Source organism: Pinus tabuliformis, chromosome X, assembly GCF_031772625.1.
Source record: "Pinus tabuliformis cultivar Carrire ecotype Pingquan chromosome X, CPIR1, whole genome shotgun sequence".
In the NCBI taxonomy this organism is placed as follows: Eukaryota; Viridiplantae; Streptophyta; class Pinopsida; order Pinales; family Pinaceae; genus Pinus; species Pinus tabuliformis.
In genome coordinates this window covers 759,627,056-759,633,055 of record NC_142308.1, presented here as the reverse complement: position 1 = coordinate 759,633,055, position 6,000 = coordinate 759,627,056, and the positions used below count along the sequence as shown (strand labels likewise).

General features: G+C 34.3%; 1 protein-coding gene across 3 annotated transcripts in view; it reads left to right on the top strand.

The window, feature by feature from the left end:
- The first annotated feature begins 2,739 nt into the window (after positions 1-2,739).
- The window catches only part of LOC149142081 (transcription factor TGA2.2-like), a 257,623-nt gene continuing 254,362 nt past the window's right edge, over positions 2,740-6,000 (top strand). For 2 of the 3 annotated variants that reach the window (XM_089449660.1, XM_089449661.1), the window contains exon 1: positions 2,744-3,046. The gene's annotated coding sequence lies outside the window, so the exon portion shown is untranslated. Of the gene's footprint in view, positions 3,047-6,000 lie in introns of all 3 variants that reach the window. The other variant, XM_089449662.1, reaches the window with a different exon arrangement.

The window sequence follows — 6,000 nt, the reverse complement described above, 5'->3', positions numbered from 1 at the left end:
AAGTAAACTTAACAAAGCTCTAGTCATTATAGTTCACTGGAAGCAGAGTAGATTTAATGCTCTATGTTCTATGTATCTTTTACAAATTTTTGATATAGTATAGAAAACTCAACACCACTACCCCCTTCCCCCCAAAAAAAGCCGAGGTGCTTTTTACAATCCAATATGAGAAAGATGTGTAATTCCTTCTGTGCTCAACATGGAGTTGACAAGTGGCATTTAAAAAAGTCTTAATAAGACAAAAAATTGTTTTTAATGTTGACCTTAAATAAAATATTTCAGTACCTGTGTTTATATATATATATATATATATACTATTCAGCTAATAGATTCTTTTACAAAATTTTGATAATAATATAGAAAACTCACCACCCACAACAATCACCTAGGGTTTGGAAAATTTACAACCTTATGGGTTTAAGCTCCTTAGTTCTATCTTTCTTATTTTGATTTGCTAGTATCACAACATATGATGACTTTGGTTTCTTTTATGGGAAATCCGCTTTATTGATCAAAATGTATATGTCAGTCTATCAAACTAGTAAACTATGATTTGCATGGTTTCCCTTTGGGCAAGCTTTTAGGGCTTCCTTTTTTTCTTCTATTGATTTTCTCTTTGCGAAGTAAACTTAAAAAAGCTCTAGTCATTATAGTTCACTGAAGCAGAGTAGATTTCACCACCTCTATGTTCTATGTATCTTTTACAAATTTTTGATATAGTATAGAAAACTCAACACCCATCACCCCCTCTCCCCACCCTAAAAAAAAAGACAAGTGGCATTCAAAAAAGTCATATATATTATTCGGCTAATAGATTCTTTTACAAATTTTTGATAATAATACAGAAAACTCACCATCCACCACCCCTCTCCCCCACTCCCCCACCCCCCAAATATAAATATATAATATATATATATATATATATATATATATATATATAAAAAAATATGTAAAAGAATCTATTCGCCGAATAATTAATATATATATATATATATATATATTTACAATCCAATATGAGAAAGTTGTGTAATTCCTTTTGTGCTCAACATGGAGTTGACAAGTCACATTTAAAAAAAGTCTTAATAACAAAAAAAATTGTTTTTAATATTAATCATAAATAAAATATTTCAATATCCATGTTAAGTGATATATATAGCTTGAGTGGGCATAATGGTTAAGAGCATGTGTTTCCTCCTAAGAGGTCACAGGTTCAAAACCAGAGGGGGGTAGAGTATGTATGCCTTCGTAGACTTAGCTCCGTATCTATGAAGCACTCAAGGGATCAAACCTTGGATTTAACTAGTCAAGTCACCAGCTCTAGAACCTTGGATTTAAGATGAATCTAGACAATTAAAAAAGTTATAATTACTTTTAAGATGAATCTAGATTGGTATAAATTTCACATCTCTCTATATAAAAAAATCTCATTTTCAGCCCCAAGGGTTAGCCCAACTAGTCAAGTCAGCAGCTCTAGTCTTTATGTGGACGTAGCCCACATCCACTGACCATGGGGACAATTAAAAAAGTTATAATTACTTTTAAGATGAATCTAGATTGGTATAAATTTCACATCTCTCTATATAAAAAAATCTCATTTTCAGCCCCAAGGGTTAGCCCAACTAGTCAAGTCAGCAGCTCTAGTCTTTATGTGGACGTAGCCCACATCCACTGACCATGGGTGTCTGCGAACCACACGAAAAAATAAAAAAATCTCATTTTAATTTTAAAACTTCGATTTTTAATCTCTATAGAATATCCAATAAATATCTATATAATATCTAAAAAATATTTTTATTAGTAATAAAGATAGAGAGTTTAGATATATCTTAAAAGTATTTATAATTTGTTTACATTTAAATTTATTTTGAAAAACTTGATAAAACAATATCATTAATTATGAATATTCACACTTGTGTAATCCACTTGCTATTGATAACCCTTGAAATTGGCCATGGTATTGTAACAAAACCTGCATAACATTCATGATAAAGTTGAAGTGAATATCCATGATTAATGATCTTGTTATATTGTTAATTTCTCATAGATATTCACCTCAATTTAATCTACTTTAGATTAATAACCTATAAGATTGATCATAATATTGTAATAAAACCTGAATAATATCCATAATAAAATTGAGGTAAATAATGATAAATAATCTTATTATATTGTTAATTTCTAACTAAAACATTAAACTTAAAATTGGGGTAAATAATCATAGTGAATAATCTTACTATATTGTTAATTTCTAACTGAAACATTAAACTTAAATATGAACAGTTACCAAATAAAAACACACGACCATAACTCCATATGATTTCTGTTTCTTCCAGTCCAGTAAAAATACCGCAAAAACCATGCGTTGCTGATTTCTGTTTCGTCCAGTCCAGGAAAAATACCACAAAAACTATGCGTTGCTTGCTATTGTTACATAACATAGGGTGTCGACTTTTCTGAAGTGATTGCATTTTCTTGGAGCGATGACCAATCCATCGTATTTGGTAGTAAATACTTGGTAACAACTGTAAACAAGAATAAAGAAAGGAGGAGCCATGTTACGCTGGCGGGTGAATGATGTGACCGAGCGTGGCCTGGGCGGAGTCAGATTAACGTGGGGTAGGTCCCAGGAGGGATAGGGTAGGCTAATGGGGTATGATTCAATGACGGTAGTGCTTTCGCGTGGCTGACGTATATCATTAATTTAATATAATATTAATTTCCGGATTTGACGGAAACAAAATAAAAACAACGCACAAAGGGGAAGTGGACAGATCCATCTTCGCCCCGCTTCTCCTTCCCCTTGCGTAGGCTGACGCGCCACTTCACTTCACTTCTTTCACCCATGTTTCTAACTACGTTGGTATTCCCTGTCGCGAAAATAGGAAATCTGAAATCACTGTTAAGGCACAGAAGAAACACAGAGGCAGGGCAGGATCAAGATTTCAAGTGAGGGTAGAGGGCGCATGGCAATTGGCAGAATATCTGTACGCTCTTCTTCACGCGCTTATTCAGACGCCTTTTCCCCGTCTCCAATATTCATATTTATGTAAGTACAATCAATAACCCCTTGCCTTGCCTCTGTAGATTTTAATTTATGTTTGGTCCCAGGAAAGTGGTTTGTTTTTTGGGTAATATAGTAAGTCTGTTACAGCAAGACCTTTAATTGCCCCATTTGGTGTTAAGATAGGCTATTATTCTAGCAAAGCATAGCCTTTTCGGCAATGTTGTCTACTGAGGTCATGCTGGTGAGAAAAGGTTTAGTTCTGTTGTTTGGTCTTGGTTGGAAATTTATTCTGTTGAGCACCTGGGAGACTTGTGAAGATTAGATGATGCTCAATGGGGTGATGGTGGAAATTGGATCCAAGCAACAGCAGAATCAAAACCTAAATATTTTGAATTCCCCTCAATCGAACCCATAAAAAATTGTTAAAACAAACATAGTTACTAGCAATGGAAGTGAAGTGAAGTGTTCTCTTTTTTTTTTTTTTTATATAAATAATTTTTTATAATAATGTATTGATTTTATTGTTAATTTGGATCGACTCTCGGAAAGGTTCTATGATACAAATGCTTTTATGGTCAGGTTTCTACAAATTTAAAGAACTACTCTCTTTAAGTTTGTTCCATTTCAATTTAAAATCTTTTATGATCATTATTAGAAGCATAGTTTGAGGAGTTAGACAGGAATTGCTTGTTTAGACGCACCAGGCTGTGGAGTCCACTCTGAATTTGTTTTGTAGAAAATGTCAGGAAACATAAATTTTATCATCACAATTTCAAGTAAAGTTGTAGAAGGGCTTTCAAAGCATTACCAGTACATTTTTGCCATCACAAACGTACTTTAACCATACTGAAAGTTCACGTGACTTTTGGAAAGCATGCATAATTATGTGTAGAGGATATATCAAATTAGCCATCACAAATCTGCAGTTTGTTTTTTAGAATGCTATTTGAATCGAAATGCCGCATTTACTCCCCAGAAAGGATGTTATTTTGTGATCTCCTAACCTGATATGTATTTCTACTCAAACAAATGCTCGTACGAACATGGATCCACCTTAACCTTATATTTATGGAGCATCAAGAGAGATTCAAAAACTATTTAATTAAAATTTAGGTTTGCACCTCATCTTTTTTATCCCTCTGGATGTATAAAAGATTCAAGGTTAAGATAGATCTATACTAGTTTATTTATAATTGTTGTTTATATATAATAAGTAAAATAAATAGTATATTGCTCTATTTGTATGTTATGGGAATTAAACATCAAAACACTAGTTCTATGTTTTTTTTCATTTTATTTTATGAGTGTTGACTCTACTTGAACATCTCCTTCCACATGCTGTGGAGCATTTTATTTGCTCCAGCTTTTTTTATTTTAGCGCTTAGATAGTGTTTTATATTTAACCAAGTTCAAACTTTTTTGAACAAGAATACTGTCATCTATCTAGCTAGATGGTGGTGCTTTTGTTGTATGTATAAAATTGTTTAATTCTAGTAGAAAATCTGAACTAAGTGAAGTAGCCTCTTCCCAGTTATCTTGTAGTATGCTCACTGTCCTAGTCGATGACCTTCATGGAAATCTAATCCTTCGCCATTGGTTTCTATTAATACTTTCTTCCCTAGTTCCACGAGAATTTTGGGACCCTGCTAGTTGTTAAAGGTGTAAAACCATATGGATTAGTTATTTTCAAAACTCACGAGTTGTCTAAACTCCAGTTAGATTCTCCTTTGCTTAATCATCATCTACATAGATTAATTATAAAGAAAAGTGACACCATCTAGTTAGTCATTGTTCAATATAGCAAATTAGAATCCCAAGCTACAATTTTTTGTTTCTGTTTTTCATATAATTGAGTCACTTCATCATGCAATTTTTTACATTCAAATTGGAAAACGGTGGTCCAAGGACTCGTATCATCTAGGATATAAAATGTCAAACAAATGGGCTATATGCAAACATTTTAGGTGAATATCTGGACCCTTTCCCCAAATGCTTGTCTTGTGGTACCACCATATATTGTGTATTATTGCATAGAGAGAAGTACTCCGCGGCCTAGGTGGGGGGAGATACTTGTGTGTAACATTGATAAAATACAAAGAAAAGAGAGCTAACTTATTTTTTCAATCAATAGAACATAAGGGAAACCGACATACTTACAATATTTAAACAACAACTAGAAATAACTAATATATATTAATGTTAACCCTCACCCATTATATGTTAAGAGGGATCTATAGTGGCGAGGTGTAAACCTCAATGTTTATTAAATTGATCGTAGGGTGCAAAAGCATTGAGGTTTGCACCTCAATTTATTTGATTCCTCTTAGTTTTTAATAGCTCGTGTTAAGATGGGTACAGATGGGTACTTTGTGGTGAACAACTTGTGGTGGAAGCTTTTGGTTTGGTGCTAGATGCATCTGGGGTTGCCCACAATCAACCCTAGGTTTCGTGCCACATGAGGGTTTGGGTGTAGAGCCAGGGATTGAAGGTTTTGAAGAGTTGGCATCACTGATCAAGGGTCGCTCTCCTAAGCAGGTCTAGTCAAAATTGAGTGGAGGGAGTTAGGGTGTTGACACCTTTTTATTGTCCTCCAACTTGAATCCAATGGGACAAGACAAGGACTTCATTTTTTCTATGGGACAAGACAAGGACTTCATTTTTTCTAGCTAGTAATAAGGAGTACTTTGAGGGGCGCTAGAATTTGGAAGCGTAAGGGTTTATATTGTTTTTTGTTGTTGTTATAAAATTGTCATGTCCCTTCTCAAATACATTTGTAACAAGGTGCTGCTACACAATTTTGCACAATTTTGGCTAAGGAAGAGAACCCATCATTTTTGACTTAGGGACTTAGGAGGCAATTCGACTTTATTTGGTTGCTAGTGGAATGTGGGGGCCACCCACATGAGAATTCGGACTGGGCCATTCGAATGGCTTGGAGGGAAGTCGAATAGGTGGATGGAGGGGCCCACATGAGGGAAGGGAGGCCCAAAGGAGGA